Source organism: Chaetodon trifascialis, chromosome 21, assembly GCF_039877785.1.
Source record: "Chaetodon trifascialis isolate fChaTrf1 chromosome 21, fChaTrf1.hap1, whole genome shotgun sequence".
Taxonomy (NCBI): domain Eukaryota; kingdom Metazoa; phylum Chordata; class Actinopteri; order Chaetodontiformes; family Chaetodontidae; genus Chaetodon; species Chaetodon trifascialis.
The window spans coordinates 15,954,909-15,973,948 of NC_092076.1; positions in this window are offsets into that span (position 1 = coordinate 15,954,909).

A 19,040-nucleotide genomic window follows, 5' to 3' on the forward strand; every position below is an offset into this window, starting at 1 on the left:
ATAGCAACCCTCTCACTTCAACAGGTGTTTTCTTCGACAGGTTTCGGAAAACCCTGAATTTCAGAAGGTGTTGTGGTGTTTGAAGGCATTGAGGACTTAATGCTATGATTTTCCTCAATTTATCCCCTCTCGCTCGCGGTCCCTGTGATGTTCCCAGTAACAAAGGCTGGGCAGGAGGTAGAGAATGATGGGCAATCAATACGATACACAGCCTGATTTCTCAAGTGCCACTTTCCCCACATCAGAGAGGTACATCCTCGCAGACTGCCTGGTCCCTTTGGATCCAAACGCTTTTACCCGTCAAGTGTCACCCGGTGTCTCTTTCCCGCCATGTGGGCCTGCATGGTGTAAAGCTGCTTCTTTTAAGGAGGACTTTTCAAAGGTTGCTTTCCCCTGCAAGCACACAATAGGGCATTCTGTTTCAACTCCAGATATGATTGTTATTCAGCTAACAATGGTGTCTGTGCTGCGGGCGCGAGGAAGGAAATTGCTGTTCTCACAACTCAGTTCACTTCAAATCTGATTCCTCCAGCAACTCACTCTCATTCATTCTTTCATTGATGTTTTGATGATGTGTTTTCAAATACAGTCGGATTAAGACCCTGGATTACAATAATGTTCTGGATGATGTTTAGAAAAGTAAAGAGAGAATCTGGTGAATGAAACAGCAGACAGTTCAGACTCATGTTTTTCAAATGCAGTTTGGAAGTTTTCCAGGGAGGGAGATATCAGTTCAATTATGTCTTACCTTCAAACTTTAAATTGGCCTAAATTGTAGACTTTCAGAACTTCAGAAATTCCTTGTTTAGCTAAACTAATTTGGTCCCTGTTGCACTGTGCTGCCTAGAAAATAGCCTATTGTGGATGGAAAAACAGTTTGAACGAGGATTCATCAGAACGGACAGCTTCCTATTTCCGGCTCAGTACCGATGCTTCTTGAAAGGGGTTCCCTCAGTGGAAGCCTTTACAGAAAGGATGTGACACGCTGATGACGTTTTTTGATAGTTGTGCTTTCTTTTCATGTCTTACTGCTTTAAAAAAAAGCATAAGAAAAAAAGCCAGTGTATGTTCTTGTGAGGACTGGCCCCTAAACATCATTGATTTGAATCATCAGTCAGGAATCCCCTGAGTCGTATTTCATGTTGCCAGTTGAATCGCTACACGTTCTTTGTCAGCTGCATCATCGCACGCAGTGCAGCAGAGGATAAGAGCGCGGCAGGCTCGTTTCAAAATGACCTAACTGCAAAACTAATGGAAACGGAGAAGGTCGATGGAAACAGAGGGCTCTCAGCTCTGACGCTGTTAAATCTGCAGCTGAATGTTAGTGATGTTGGGTAAAATACTTTTGAACCAGACACGGACACAACCTGCTCCACTGCTGTCTGGTGTAACAGACGATTCGGCCTGACTGCTCTGTCAGCGGCCCAGCAGGACAGATGCTGCGTGGTCTGCACGGATTTCATATCCACATGATAACAGTTGAGCGTGGGGCAGCTGCTCTGCAGGTGCGCTGGATTCCACCACCACCGGAGGAGTGAATAATATGTTTTCCATAATTATAGGTAAGGTGTATTGAGGAAAAAAACTCAAAAAAAAGTAATAATGTTGAGTATTAATAATGATGAAAAAATAGAAAAGAAAACAGAAACACCCCCTTGGAAAATTCCCATCGTAGTTCTTTACAAGGCCCAGAATTTTGGATCCCCTACTTGTGATATATAACATGGCAGTTCCAAGTCAGAGTCCACACTTCCTGTTACTGTACAACCATATGTGGCAGGCTCCGAAAGCTCCAAAAGACGCCCATATTAAAATGGCCGACTTTACAGCAGAAATGAACATGTTCGCCGCCTGGTATCAAAACAGGGTTGGTCTTTTTTAGCTAATTTCTCAGTTTCTGACAAATGTACAGAGATTCGTTTTTACATAACTCATTCATTTAAATCATATTAAGGCTTAAAGTTGTGCAGAATTATGGGCATGGCAGCTTTGAGTGGCTGTTTGAGCAACCAGGCCTCTCAGCTCCACCCATGTTCCACTGCTTCGTCCGAGCTGGGAGTCAGCCAGAGGCAAGCACTGCCAGGATAGTGATGGTCAGAGCCACTTTGACTGAGCTTCAGAAAGCCATGGAGACATCATAGAGAGTACATCCATTGTTTCATACAGTGTATGGGGTGGGCAAAATACCTGTAATATAATAAACGTGACACAAACACAAGGTTAGTTTGAGGCAGTGGTATTGCCCGAAAGTATTAAGTAACTAACTCTCCCTCTATGTATATACATGTACACAGACATATCAGATATGTATAATGTTTGAAAGGATTATAAGTGAATCATTTGAGTATTCAGTGATACATGTGTTGGCACTCGTTGCGACTTGCAATTAAAAGTTTGAGAAGTTCCCTAATTCCTTTTGTAGACTTTATTCCAGATACTAGGGGGCAGGCAGATGTTAGGATCAACTCCAACATGATCGAGTGTATCCTCACTCTAAATAAAGCAATTAATATTATGATCTCTTTAAAGTCTTGGAAACATGTAGTCATGCCTTCCAGGCTGCACAGTTAAACAACATTACAGCAACTGCTGGAGCAGTGGAGAGGAGTTCGTAAGATGCAGTCTGTCTTATGGTGAAGACACTGCACTCAAATCCTATTGATTATGCAGAGTATTACCCCTGATGTCCACCAGATGCTTCAGTTTCTCAGTGTCCACTATGAAGTCTGTTCCTCAGACGCATTTCCAGTTCTATTTGGAGCTGTTGTATGTCTTTTGGGTTTTATACGCATATTCAAAACACACTTGCAGCTCGTTTGTGATCGATATGGGTGCACTTGTCCTATATGTTGTTTTAGTTTAATACAAAAAACAGCGAAAAAGGAAAATTGTCGAGTCGCTGTTAATAAAATGCATCACACAATATGAAATCAATGCTCTAATGTATCATCATACGTAGCCCAGCCCTTCCACTTCAACCACAACTACTGTACGACTCTTTCATCGCATCTAAACTGCTTCACTTGCTTCAACTTCAGCCTTCTCTCAGTGTTTCCATTCAGCCTCTTTCAGAGCTTCAGCTTCACTTCCCAACTTCAGCTCCTCTGAAAATTCAACGTTTAAACGCTTACAGATTTCGCTTTGCCATTGAAATGATCTTTTCAGCCTTTCAAGCTATCACATTTACACAAGTGTAAAGGGAAAAAAATCTCAAATGACGAGCATCCAGAAACAAACTAGGATTGTAAGGTGTGAGCGTATTGTTCCAGATTTAAAGCAGCTTCACGAACAGAGGAGCTGTGGATGTAAAAAGAGGCAATATGACGATTAATGATTCAACAATTGGACAATTATGAATGAATCATAGGTGTCCTGAAATACATGTGGGCTTAGTTTGGAGCTTCTAAACAGCTTAAAACCTTCTCCATGCAGTCACTCAGTGTATTTGTGTATTTACTGCACCTGCAGCGGAAGGACTTATCTCAGATATCCAGCATATCAGATGTTTAAAGCTTTTTAAACCCTCTCACAAATGTTCAGATACCGGCTTTGTAAAAGAATTGTTTCTGCCGTCCTTTTCCTCGCATCTAAAATGTCTTCAGTGAGCGAGGAGATGGCGGAGAGATTTTTTGGTGAGATCAATTATACCACGCTGGCTCACGGCGAAGCGCGAATACGAGGAAGATAATGAAAACTGAATTTTTAATGCTAATTGTGGCGCTTCTGTAAAGTGACATCACAGGTTTGATTGTATCACTCAAAGAAGACGCATCATCGAATTAAGTGGTGGAAATGGCAGAGGGCAAATATGTGACAGTCAAATGCTCAGAGTTTACACTGTTAACGTGTTTCTGATGAACAAAAGGAAGGAAAAGCATTCTGGGAGCTGTGCACGCAGGACGCCACCATAGGCTTCATAACATGCAGGTAAGACTGTGCTTGCAAGGCTGATCGATATTCTAGTGGTTCAGAGGCCAAATTTATGCAGATGAAAGACACTAATTATGCTCATGAGGAAGAATGACTGGGTTGCTAATGGGAAAATCAAAACACATTAAGGACAGCCAAATGATTTTATTTTTCTTCAATGACTTTGCCTTTTCAGAAACAGATGGAGAATGGAAGGCAGAGAGAGAGATTAGCTGCATGGAGAAAGGGAGAGGAAAAAAAACGCAACATGTTGAAGGATTTCATTTAGGCTAATTATGATTAATTCAGAATATATCTGTTCAAATAGGGCCAGGTCTCATTATTATTCAGCCAGGGTTTTGTTTTTCCTCTCGTGGTGACAGTCATGTTGCAGCTGTAAACAGACGGCTTTTCACTGGCCGCGGGAGGATTCAAAGTGTCCGTCACACACCGAATTAAGACCTCACAGTCTGCGTGTGGCGCACATCATAGTGAAGGGTTAACCAAACTCACCCCATATTTAAGAGTAAGAAAAGATAATCTGAACATTTTACGAGACTTGAGCTCTCAGATAAGCAGCCCCAAATGAGCTTGTCAGGACTTCGGTCTGATCGCCATCAGGAAAAGGTCAGGTGATGCAAATTTCAAAGCTTCATAAATACCCTGACTCCTCAAACCTTGTCCCAACAATCAGCAGACATGGACTCCTCTAAGCAGCTGCCTCGCACTCTGAAAATTAAAATAATAGAAGCCCACGAAGCAGGAAAAGATGAGAAGAACGTAGCAGAGCATTTCCAGGTAGCCGTTTCCTCAGTTGTAATTCAGAAATAGCTGTCAGCTGGAACAGTGGAGGTCAAGCTGAGTTCTGGAAGACCAAGAAAGCTTTCAGAGAGAGCTGCTCATAGGAACAGCAGAAAGGCAAATCAAAGTCCCTGTTTGACTGCTCTGTTCAGCTCTGAGAGGCACTTGGTAATGTCCACCATGAAGGCCGAATCACACAGACACTGTCGCTTAGTTCCCACGTAAGGTTTTCTTCTTTTCATCTCCATGAAATATTCCAGACAAACTGACTCAGCCCGGATGCTAAAGGTTCACCAACCCTGATGTCGCACAGACTGAAATGAAGGTTAATGCTGCTCTGTTTGTGCTGTTTGAAGCAGTAACTGGGTGCTTGCATTCGCCATAAACATTTTGTAAACTGATATGTCATGTTTTGATCACAGCTTGTTTGGCTGCTCCAATGTGGCCCATGTGGTTACACACACACAAATAAAAAAAAAACAAAAAAACAAAAACAATCATTAGACCAGCAAATCACTGGAGACCTGCAATACCTAACAAATAGATTTCTTCCCTCTGCGCCGCCCCTGTGTGGCCGATGAACACGGCATTTGCACCAATTACTTTCATCAATTGCTATTTAATCACATTTTACTTCATTTCATTCTCCTCATTCAGTTTTCTAGCCCCGATGAGAACGTGCATCGTTTCTTATGTGACTGGAATAATCACTGCCACAGTATGCTGTCATAAATCTGCATTTTGGTTTCATAATGAGGTCTCAATTAAATCCAAAAAAACTATTCTTACCATTTGACTGACAGCACAAACTTTAAACAAATGCTACGTTCTGAGGGATGGTAGGTAACTCTAGTCACTGGATGATGAAATGAAAGCTCCTCATGGAACGAGTCCTCTGACTAATGCAATGACAAGTATTTGATGGCATACAGTAAACGTTTATTTTTCTTATTTCCTTTTTGGTTTTCAGTGTTTCATCATTCTATCTAATTGGAAGACATGGCTCACTGGATTGAAAAGTGTTTTGTGAAGACTTACTTGTTCATAAATTACTTGCAAAAGAAGAAAATGACATTGAAGAAAGACAGAAATTGAGCTTTCCCTCAGCTCCCCTCTCCGTCATCAGGCCGCATTCCACTTCCAAGAGGGTATTTTCAATGGCTACACCATAAAACCGTCCCAAGTACAGACAATCTCAGACTGCTGGTTATTCATTAAAACAATTCTTTTGACCAAGTTAAAACTGAGCCCTTGAATTAAACACTTTGTGGTGGTTAACACACTCTAACTTCAGACATGCAAATCAGAGCGTCCATTAGAAAGGGATTACCTGATAACCATGAGACCTCTGACCTCCATCCATCAGCAAATGATGGGAGTTTAAAAATAACCACCTTGCCGGCAATACTTATCAGCTTAGTGCCACTAATGGGAATTGTTTCATCATCTGCACGCAAATGGCTTCATCATTTGATGTGAATACTTTATCACTTGTCACTAATTAAAATGGAAATGTGCATTTCTATTAAATATAATTGTAATTTCCAATCTGTATTTTTAGGGACATGTTTTTACCATTTTAAGCAGGGTCCCTGCTTCTACATGCAATGCAGGCATTTACTGTGTCTATATTATTTCAAGCTTTTGATTGCAGTTTAAGATTTCCAGTGGAAGAAGAGGTCAGAGGTTGGATGAATTATCATTCTTCACCAGGTTCCACATTTCTCCCAGAGGGACGGCCGAAAGATCAGGAGATTCTCTCTTCATCTCATTCTTTAGCCTTTATTTCAAGCGACAGTTGTTATGTTTGAATTTAAACTTGAACTGTGCGACTAGAAGTGGTTTTTCATTCTTCAATGATAACTTTGCATGTAGTTGGTCAAAGGCAAAACTGTTTTTAGTGACTGTTATTCAGCATCGAGTGACCATATAAGGTGCAGGACTGTGTCACCAAAGAGCAGCCAGAGAGTTTACTTCCTGAGTCCTGTGTTTGCTCAGGTTTTGGCAACAAAAACACGTGAAGGTAAGATTTTAGTTCAATGCTAACAGTCACGTTTGTTGCTCACATCATGAATGAGAAATAAATGAAATACTTCGTAAGTGAAAATTTTTTCTATATTGTGTATCAACATTTCTGGGACTTGCCAGATGTATTAATTAACATTTCCTGTCTGTGATAATGGAAAAAGTAACCCAGGCAGCTCTTAAAAATTGTGTTTATATACTACCAATTAGCATAAGCAACACATTTAATTAGTTTTCCCCAAGATATCGACCGGTTAAACAAATGAGTGGTATATAAATGTGATTTCTGGAAGAAGTGATTTCAGGTCAAAGTAAGACTGTACTGTTGTGGAAAGCGCCACTCAGCTTCTCCTCTACTTTAGACTTGATTTGGATGTTGAGGACTTCCTGTACGCTTGTATGAGGACACACAGTTTTATCAGCCAACCCACAGAACTCAGCCATAAATCTCCTGATTACCACTCCACTGCTGAATCATTCCTCGTCCCTTATGATGTTTTGATGTTTTACTTTTCATGAGCAAAGAGGCCAAGACAAGCAGCTGAACAATAAACATTGGTTTATTAGGAAGTCTCAGGGGTGGCAAGGGGAGAAAATAATAACAAAAAAAAAATTTGAGCTCAGATACAGTAGCTTGTAATAAAACAAAGAGAACACTGAGTCCCAGATTTTTCAGGCTGTTTTCGGATGGAGGAGCTCCTGGAGCATCACAGCAGGCTGAATTCTGGTGATGAGGACAGGACAGAGGGCCAAAAGACTGAGCACCCTTCAGCTCATCCCTCCTAATTCTCAAGTAGTGAGTTAATACACTCGGGCTCAGTTGTCAGCGTTGCTCCCGAGCCTTTGGCACCAACTACCGACGTTAATATTCTGTTTGTCTCTGGAAGAGCTGCAGGTAAAAGAGGCTGTGGTGCCGGTTGCTAATTGGTCCTGGTAGATTAAAGTCTGAGTCCTAAATAGACTTCTACTTCCAGCAGCTGGAATAATATTGGACAGACACACTTGATGGTGCAAGCACATGGCTCAAGCTTTCCGGTGTGTGACCAACTGAGTTTTGGTAAATTTTGCGAGTGGTGCCTTTGCACCAGAGCTGAACATATTGGTGCCATTGGAAAGTGGGCTGAATCAGTACTGTAGCCAGTAGTGTGATGGTTGGGCCTTGCACATAGGTGTGGGACAAAATGATAACATAAACCTACGAGTCTAAAATTAGACTGGGAGAGGAAAGCTCTCATTTTTGTCCTTTTGAATCATAAAATAACGCAATAAGATACAACATATGGTTGCATTGTATGCAAATGCTGAATACCTGTTACACTGAGTCGGATTTGAGCTCACACAAATGCAAAAGAGATGTATATATTACAACACAGTGTAGCAGGTAACATTAGTTCTACACAAAGTGCTTCATTAATATAAAAGTTCCACCGAATAAAACATAGACATTAATGTTTCGAATTTTGATATGTTTTTCATTAACAAACACATCGTAATACAACAAAAGCACTACCAAAAATATCAATAAAATGAAAGCTGGTGGAGCTGGTATGAGTTCGTGGACTGTTGCTTTTATACAAGTTTGTTAGCTTCTGTAAGTTTGATTCAATGAAACCTGTGCCTGCCCTCTGGTTGAGTGCACCCTCCACTGCCTTCCTCAGGGCTAATACTTTATTTCATTCATAAATTGGCATAGAGGGGCACTTCCAAAAAATTGGGCAGCACAGGCCCACCCATGCCCACCAGCCCCAACACATATGGGCTGGATTAAGTGGAAAAGGGTGTATGAAGGGCTGGCAACAGGCATAGCCAAACAAATCAGCACCTCTCATTCCCTTTAAAAGCAGTGCACTCTCCTCTATTGCATGCTGACATATTTATAATGAAAAAGAGGGTACATGGAAGAGAATCGTGATTGTGTCCCAGGAGGAGAAGAGCCAGAAAACATCAAGTGTCTGAAATACACAGCACCCCAAATATGAATATACAGCAGTCAAATATTAAAAACATCCACCATAATTTTCTTAATTTGCATGCAAAAATGCCTCATCATCATGTTTTTCACATGTATAGGCATTTTCAGACCAAGCAGTTCTGGGGACCACCACAGAGGAAGTGGCAGCACAGTCCCCGGGCCCCCGGCAGTGAAGAGGGATTGGGGCACCATGCGAGAGCTCCAGAAAAGGTTAGCAGGGTCAGGCTGTCAGGCCGGTCAAGCTGAGGCAACCAACCCATAATGATACGAAACACACACGAAAAATAAAGAATCAATAATGATATTAGTAATAACTGTGACTGTGCTGTAGCTGTAGTTGCATGCGTATTTGTGTGTGGATGGGTGCATGTAGATGTAGGTAATGATATATATGGATGTGCTGTAGGCGGGGGTGTGTGGGTGCATTCTGACAATGACGGAGTCAGTGATGGTGCAGTAACTCATCTACACACATCTTTTATCTGCGTGAAGGCAGAAAATTGAATAAAGATGTTACTACTACTACTAATAAAATGGGGCCAGAAGACCTTATATCGTTATGTAGCATGTATATATGTGTATGTGTGCGTATATCTATATTATCTACACACACACACACACACACACACACACACACACACAATCACACACACACAAACACACACGCACACACACACATATACACACATGCATTCCCCATTCCCTTTTTCTCCCTTTCTATGTGTGTGCAGATGAAAATGCAGGTGTAGATATTGCTAAAGATGCATGTGTTCAAAGATTGATAGTCAGGCGATAATAACAACAAGACCAATGGAGTTGGGATTGCAGGAAATTAATCAAAGAGATGAATCCATTTTTGCGTGGAGATTGTAGTCCAATCTGTAAGTAAGCTTTTCCAGTGTGTGGTGTGTGGTGGTCTTTGATTACAGCTCATGAGGACAGTTTTCATAGTTAGAACCACAAGGAGTAATCTACTGTTTTCCTCGTTCAGGTTTATGTTGATCTGTCAGATGGAGGGAGATGATCGGATGTGGCAGCCCAGGAATCGGGATAGTGACTCAGTGATTTCTTTCCAAAAGTGTTCAGTGGGTGTGCAGCTAGCTGGGCTATTGTATGTGCAATGTGAACAGATTTGTGTCCACTTTTAAACAAATTTTGAAGTGAACTTTGTGGAGTATGTTACACCGTGTGAGTCGTAGGCTGGCATTTTGAAGGTGTTTTTTAGCTCCAGGTGTCAGCATCAGGAGCGATGGATGAGTCTAGCTCCCATTTATTAATGGTAGCATTTTGTCAGATCCTGATATCACTCTATGCATATTGCAGGAAGGAGTGTTTTTGACAAAGGAATATTAATTAAGCCTGAAGCTGAAGGAGAAAGATGTTAAAATTTGCTTGGATGGATGATTCAAACTCCAGATATTCAAAACATTGCCTTCTCCTGATGTTGCACAAAGTGGGTGAGTGAGACCAGGGAAAAATAAGGGTTGACAAAGATGGGAATCAGAGAAGCACCTGCTTCACGGACGAGCTGCGTGTGGCGATGCTCTGTGGAGACCGAGGAGAACATGTGCGTTCCATAAATAAGTTTTCCTTGAGGACAGCTCTGCAGGGGTGGTGAATATCCGTGAACGCATATTTGAAAACTCCACCCACTCACCAGTTGGTGATTGTAAACCACACTTGGTGGCTGAAAATGATCATTCACAGGTTTATGTGGAACAGTGTTTCTAACGCTGGGAGACGAAGGCAAGCTGTGGACGAATGAATGGCACCGAGTTTGCTCTCAGTTGTTCTTACTGGTGTGACAGAGAGCTTTCACTTAGAAAAAAACTGGCATTGACTAGTGCAGACCTGAATGGTAAAGCTGGCACATCTACCCTAATACCCCACATTTTGTCTGATTAAAGAGTGCAAGCAGATTACCTGTTTATAAACTAACAACACTAAAGGTCTAATCTGGGATAAAAGAGCGTAACAATTGTGACAAGCTGCTACTGCAGGTCACCGTGGGTCAGAGGCGTTTGTGTGTCAGCGTGACAGGAGCAGTTTTCACACTTCACGTACTGTCACATGTTGTCCTTTGGCCTTTTCTTTGCAGTTAATATGCAGCTGAGCCAGAGAGCCAGAAAGAATGAATCTGATAGATGAAAGGCTGCAGTTTATTTCAGGAGTATATACCTGAAAGGTTCTTTCCTGTTTACTCCAGTTCTGATCTTCTTTTCTTAGTTTTGTCCAGTATTTATACCAATTATAATAGCACTGTACAGACTAGTTATTGCAGAGTTTTGGGAACACAGTGACCTAGTTACAGCCCAAAACTGGCAGGTGAAAGGGCAAAATCTTCAGTGTGTACGCACTATATTAAGTATATTTTAACACCTGACCTACAGCCTCTATAGGGCACTCAGCATTTCTCTATATTATTAGGATTAACACTTTAACCAGCAGTTACATTTTGGATGTTTAATAAAACACAGAACACAGTGCATGGAGCGATAAGGAGCGTTCACCAAAGACAATGTTGAACACACAAATTTGAGAATTGCTCAATGCAAGAATGTGCACCAAGTGTCCATTAACATTTGATAATGGACACCTACTCAGTAGATTCAGTGAAACTGTTCAATGTTCTAAATCCATGCGCAGCCTATCTAAAAAGCCTCTCTAAAATGAGTAACCATAGCAACAGGGATGCAGTCAAAGCCTCCATTTACAATTTATTACAACACGTTAACAAGCTAACATCTAATTACAGCATGAGATGAAAAAGATGAGATCAACACGCACACAAAAGAAATAATGAAACTGGCAGCCAATACGCTGAGAGACTTCCTCGCACAGAAACGAATGGACTCCAACTCTGAAAACTAAACTGCTGACGCCCTGAATGAGACCCCGTGGGAGTTTTCTGTCACTGTCCAGTCCACCAAGGCAGAGGAGGAGTACAGCGTTGCCAGTAAGGAGTCTGAGGGCCAGTATTAACTGTCATTTAACTGAGTTCAGTGTCATCCTTTCACTTCATCTTACCAGAGGTTTTGAAACACTTTTGTAGTTCTTTTCACCAAATATCGTCCGTCAGAATTCCCCAATATCTCTGGCTTAGAATTACAACTCGGAGGCTGATGTAACTGTGCTGCTCACAGTCACTGTCCGAACAATATGACACGAATGTAGTGAAAATGGGGCATGTTTACAGAACAAATTAATGAAGCACAAACCACACGTCTGGGGGTTTGGGGTCCCTGGATAGTTGCTTTTCCTAGTCAGTAGTTCAACCTTGGATCCAAGTTGAAATAAATTCATCAAAATTCATTTCATTTAAAACATACGTGCTCATACAGGTAGATAGGAGACAAATTCATAACGGCTGTTCAATCTTGAAAATGTCAACCTCAATGTATAAGTTTCAGTCATTCTCTGGAGTGACTAACCTCATCTGTATGAGCCAAAATGATACGCCATGTTCAGGTCAGAGGCAATACAAGCTGAGCACAAATCAAGCTTACGCGCAGTACATGACATGAATCAATGTGTTTATCCCTCTTAACCCAGGATCAATAAGAACTTATGCAACAGCAGGAGCCGGCCCTCCTTTGATGGTGAGGTTCAGTGTGTCGAGCGGAGCGGAATGCTTAATGCATGCAGGAGCTAACAAAAAGACTCGCACAGTCACCCGCTATACATCCATCCGTCTCCAAACATCCATTGACATGCTCCTCACTCGCACAAACACGCGCTCACACCCTCTCTCTCATCCTACAGCATGGGGTCATTATTGTGGTGCAGTCCACATATTGAGTGTTTAGTGGCCCTGCTGTGCAGTGGATGGGCAGTGGAGTGCACTTAACCTCTGCTAACTTGGAGACCACTGTTTACAAATACACTGACACCAACACTTTCTATAGCTGCAGCATGAGCTCCAACATATACTCTGAGGTCAGAATGGTGGGTGTGCTCTGCTGCATGGGTTTCTGGGAACATGTTTGTAGAGAGACCATACCTGGATGGTCATAATGTGTTCGGTCATACGGCAGTAACAGATCTGCGGCTACAATCCACTAAGAATTACGCAAGAAGCAACAGAAAAACCAGCTGAGACAAACTCCAAAAACATGCAGCAGCAGGCTGATGTTACTGTTACATTACTATTGTTTGTGTTTGGGGTACCAAAAGTAACTCGTAGAGCAAGATATTACTTCTGGTAGTAGCAAAAATAGTTTTACTCCGTCCAAACAGGAATTCAGAAATATTATCAAGTAATGTGTTACTACCTGAAAATAAGAACTTCAGTGTTCAGCCGCTCTCTGTTATGTCAACCTTTTAAAAGGTACTCAACACAAAGCACGAAAACTCTGCGTGCCATCAAAAAATCCTAAACTTCAACAAACGTAACAGCCGCCTCACCAACAGCAAAAAGTATAAAACAGCACAAAAATGACAAATACCAACATGAAAGAGCACGTTCTGATCAGACACATACAAACATGATCAAAAAGGAACATTTGCATTTTGGAACATAAAAGAGCAAACTTGACAAATTAGCCAGTACAGCACAGCATGATGGGAAATGTTGGCTCGACTTTTCAGTAAGCTCGGTGCAAAAGGGGTGTGTGTGTGTGTGTGTGTGTGTGTGTGTCTCCATGTATTACTCACATTGGTTAGGATAAGTCTCCAAGAAATGACTGTAAATCTATGCAATGTCTCCGACATTGATGGAAACATGACTCTGTGTGTGTGTGTGCGTGCGTGCGTGCATGTGTGTGTGCGCTCTGTCCAGACAGCAGCACAGTCTGCTCTATATAGGTTGCAAAATACAGATGAATCTATTTATTCAGTCCTCTTTTATTCAGCATGAAATAAACACAACAGGTCACGGTTCCGCTCGTGAGACACAGCTGGAGCGTGAGTCTGCTCAGAGCCGCTGCAGACAGCTGCATAGATTAAAATGAGGGGGTATCTGCTGTGTGGTAAAAAAAAACAAACAAAAAAAAACATGTCTGATAAAGCCTGTCAGCAAAATTCCTTTCAAAACTAATGACAAGGTAAGCCACGGTTGTCATAGAGACCAGGTAATGCTAAGGATATAGTAGCAATAATGTTATAACAAACCTACCTTAATGCTAGTCGTACTTATATTGGTTAAAGTAATGCAAAAGCAGTGAATCAGTAATGCCTTTTTCTACACTGGCAATAATATTGTAAAGTCACTTATTAACTAAAAAACAAAGTAACCATTAGTATGTCATATTTCATTTTGATAGTAAGTTGCCCAACACTGATCAGATGAAATATTCCAGCATCAATGTCAGCGGTCGACCGTCTGAATCTTTCTAGCTGCTTGCCAAAGAAATAGCACCACTTTATCTGACGTTTCAGCTTCTCCTCTCAGTGAACAGTATTTTAGTGGAGTGAGTGATTCGCTTTTCTGCCGTGCAGAGAAATGTGGCTTTGCTAATGCTAATGCTGGGTGAGCAGAGACGGTTCAGAGTTTGTAATGAGAAATGGATTCCCTGAGGAGAGTCTGCCTTTTGTATTACTGCAGAGCACAGTGTCTTTTCCCACTAACCCCATGATAGACATAATGGCACATGTAACCACATAACTGTGAACAACAAAGATGGTGACAGCTGCAGCCTCGAAATGCGCAGAATTAGACTCAAATTTCACTCATGAAAAGCAGAATGAACCAAATGCATACTTTCCAAACTTTCCATGTATTAGGTATGAAATTTCCTCTTGTGCTACTGCATTACTGTGCCACCACTTCTTAACTGGTTCTCTGGTCATCTCCTGTCTTTTTCACCTAATAATGACAACAACACTATGGTCCAGTTGTAAAAGTTGAGGCTTTATCCAAGTTTAGACTCGCTGAATCTGAAGAGTATATCGTATTGATCCATATCTTTTGTTTCAGCATGTAGAGGTCTGACAGATAGGGAACAGAATAGGCAGATTTTTTAAAGGAGTTTGGTGCAGAACAGAACAGAACCAAACGCAGAACAGTGCGGATCCCGTTCAGAATTTTCTTATGAATTTCCAAACTTTTGTAAGCGTGTTCATTAATAAATAACATATCATTAAATCTTAAAGTAGAATCTGATTTTTTTTTTTAAATCAATTTTTGATTGTGTTCTCAGATTAGTTTTTTTTTCCCCTTTAACGTATGAGAGCGAAAAAAGTCTCCACGGCCCTCACATTCATTCACAGGCTGACAGATTGCGCTGGCGAATGCTACCTGGTGAACTGAAGACAACCATACCGATGCCAAAACACTTAAGTGCACTTTAAAAGGATAATGTGTCTGCCTCTTTTCCTTTCTTCTCCTCAGGCCAAGCACTAATTAAATTAACCCTGGGGATAATTTAGTTTCTTCTAACTCAACAGCAATTAACAAATTACAATTTAAAACCTATTGTTCACCCTGCGGGGAAACTGTACTCCTAAGCTGACTTTAAGAGTGCAGATTGTCAAATGTTTGCAAATCCTGGTATCAGGACATGTATATGTTTAACCTTGAGGTATGTTCTGTGTTAAAAAGGTTTGGAGATAAATGAAACATCTTTTGTCAATTTTTAAACAAATATGCTGAACACCACTGAGGAAGATGACAGCCAGTGATATGACTAAGAGCATCTACTGGTAGGGTGCTTAAGTGCAAGGTCCAGGATGACTCATGCACTGCCTTCCAAGTCAGTGCAATAAGCATGAAGTTAAGAGGGGAATGACTGAGCGTTCAGAAGAGAAGTTCTGTGATCCCCCAGCCCCCACCGAGTTGGACACGATGCCTCAGTATTGCATCTGTTGTATTGTATACAGGCCAATTTGATGGAACATGAACTAATTTAGGAATAAGCTTTTGATATAGGGCCCCTCTTCAAGCAAGCTAAAAGCAAGCAACCTATAAAAGCAAACTGAAATCCAGAGCTCTTAATGTTGAAAACAGCATTGAATTTATAGCACTGAATTATTGGACTTTAAAAACCATCTGAATTCACATGGTCTTAACTGAACTTTCTAAAACATCCAGTATATATTGGTACATATTCTATGCTAACCTGGAGTGGTTTATCCTCTCACTTTGCTGCAGTGATGTACAGGTGTGTTCCAGGACACTGAAATCAAAGCTTGCAGGTGCTATAGTGCACACTTCTGACCACAACCAACGGCACATAACAGTCACGCTGGTCGTGGCCAGAGAGGAAACAGACTTTCAGCCTTCAACCAGAGGGCATTTACACACTGCTTTTTAGTCTGCTGTGACTCTTAAAGCACCCACAGTTCAAAAACTTGCATTTAAACTCATTATTCAAATAATTATGGCCATAGCTTCCATGGTGATCGGTTTGCAGATACACTAAATATAGTGCAGTTTAGCTTTATTTGAATATTATTTTTTGGAGAAAGGGTTACATCCTGTGAAAATTATTTGACAACAACATATTTTCAGTTAGCATTTTGCCTCGGTTCATGGATTACTTAAGTGCTACTTATAGAGTACTGCAGTATTTACATAGTATTTCACTACACTATATATAAATATACAACCATTTTGATAATTCTACACTGTATATAGCTTAAATCATGTTTGAAATAAACATATTGCTGCACCCGATGAGAGAGAGTTGTGAAAAAGCAGCAGTGTCAGGGAGAGTTCCATCAGGTAAAGAAACAGGTCTGTGTGGATGCAGCTACTGGACATCCATAACAGCACAGCATGCATCAAAACCTAACCTCTCCATCCCAAACTTGAACAGAGCTAAAATTGTGCACTGGTTTGAGATAACATGTTTTATCAGTCTCCCAGCTGTTTTCTGTATCTCACAACCTTCTCTGCAGCCCGCAGTCCCTTTTCTCACGCCTGCTCGTAATCCCCACTGAACACGCCATCTGTTTCCGAGGCCCTCTAGTAACATGTTCTGCCCTTTACCCCAACATACATACTGGATGCAGCAGCACTCTCTCGCCAGCACACACCTATACAAGCAGCCAGTCATCTGTATGCACCCAGCCTCTGTGGCTCTGCTTCAGTCGACACTGCCGAGCGTTGGCCTTCACAGCTCCCTGAGGTGGAACTGCCTCACCTCCCAGGAGAGTTCACCATGCAATACCCATGTGTGTGACGTGTGTGTGATGTGGGAGTGTGTGTTGTATTTTCATGACTTTTTCTTCTTTAATGGTATTGCCATACTCAACAGTGAAATTGGATCCACAATGGGAGTTCAGGAAGGGCATTACTGAGGCTGTTATTTTATAGATTTGTGGCACAGCTGCAATATAGTGAACTGTGCTGTAAGAAATGTTGGAAATGTTGTTTTTTCACTTTAAGATAATGTATTTTTCCCATTTAAAAGACTATTTAAATTATGTTGTTGGTATAGAAACATTGTTTCAAAAACATGGGACATATGGTTTGTAGATGTAATTAAAGGATTTCAATCCACTGAACACATGCAATTGCATCAGAAGTGCATTTAATGAGGTACTTCATCAACTTCACAAATGAAGTTCAGTTTACTCCTGAAAGAACTGTATAATGCCTTTGTCTTCTGCAAAAGTCTTGATGACATTGTAATAGTTGCCAATTTACACATAGAGCAACAACACAGTATTAGCATTCATTTGGAGTGTTTATGGCCACATGTTGAATGTACGTTACAATACAGTGAACATATGTTATACATATATCCAAGGGAGGCAGAAGGCTTATAGCGCCGGGGGGGGGGGGGGGGGGGGGGATGCTGGATTACTGGCAAGTGGCAATGTAGTCCAAAAGTGGCCGACTTCCAGCTCAAAACACACATAGGGTAACGTCCAACGAGCAGACAAAATGTTCAGTCTCACTGTGTCCTGTGCGCTCTAGAAGCTTTACAGTAGATTTTACCAGAGCTAGACACCACTGATGAGAAGACATTGACATGCTTTCATTTAAGTGAGGGGGCACAGTGAATGAAGTGAGGGGGCACTGTGCACTGACGCTGGCGGTTGCTATTAGCTTTCACGATTTTCACAAAGTTGAATAACATTTACTGAGTGAGCACAGAAAAACTACAGCTCCCATGAAAATGTACAGGTGCAGACCCGCGTGTATTTAAGGTCATCATAGCTTGGCTTTGTCCCAAAACATACAATCCACCAACACTCTTTTCCATTTGAGTTCGCTCTAATCTCTGCTGTCTGAAAACTTCTCCAGTCCTCTCTGTCCTGCTGTTGTTACTGACATCTCTGAACCACAGATACTTCCCCTCGGACCTGCTATCAAGCCTGCAAAGGTGGAGGGCTTATGGGAAATGGTGTTCTTTAAATATTCACCGGCAACTCATACTTTAAAAGTAGCCTGTAATATGCTTGAAAACACAGGCTTTGCTGTGCAGCAACCTGTTCACATGCTGCTAGATGTTCTATTTATTTGCTAACGTTTGTTCACCATGGTGGTAATTTCAGTGTGCCATCTATTTGATAGGCCTGTTAATGGGAGAAATCTGGCTCAGCTTTCATCAGTTTCTGTGATTGCTGGTGTTATAGAGTTATTGCATTGGGTGGGAGATGTAAGCACATCTTTAATGAGATCAACCACAAACATTATCCCTGCACCATCTAATCTTTACTCACTGTCATCCAGCGCTGGGAGAATATTTCCCCGACCTCTTTGTCTCCCTGAAATTTTCTCCTCTGCTTAAGAAACTGTTCAACCTCTAAAAAGTCCTCCTCCCTACTCCAAACTGTTTTTCACCTTAGGAGCTCCCTTAGGGGGCTGAGATGCTTTGTGAAGGATCTGGTCTGTAAATGGAAATTCTTCGAAAAACGTTGTAATTCTTTGACTTTTTTCAGAAGGAGCAACAAGCTTTCGGGGAGTCCCTCACTCCCACAGCTTCAGTGCTATTTACAACAAAAGTGGGCTGTTCTATTAACACTAGTTAGACAGATATTTACAGAATTAACTAGAGCAGTAAGCCTAACAAAAGCTCAGATTTATCACACAGAAAGAGCTGAGGTGCTGGTGCCAAGCTGCTGTCCTCATACTGCTGCAAAACCTTTTAAAACATTTTAAAAAGGCAGGATATCGCGGATGGATGAATGAGCAGAAGACACTCTCCTGACCAAACCCACGAATCCAGCCAGTCAGAAATAGACACATACAGGTTGATACACACAGGAACAGGCCACACAAAGCACAGGAAAAAAAGTAGACACAAAATACAGCCAGGGCCTGACAAAAGCAACGTTTCATGTGCTTTCTACCAGAATATCAGGTGTTGCTGTAGAACATCTACTGGTACTGACTACAGCATTAACACACTCATCATGGTAATGTTTCGGCACTCACAGAACATGA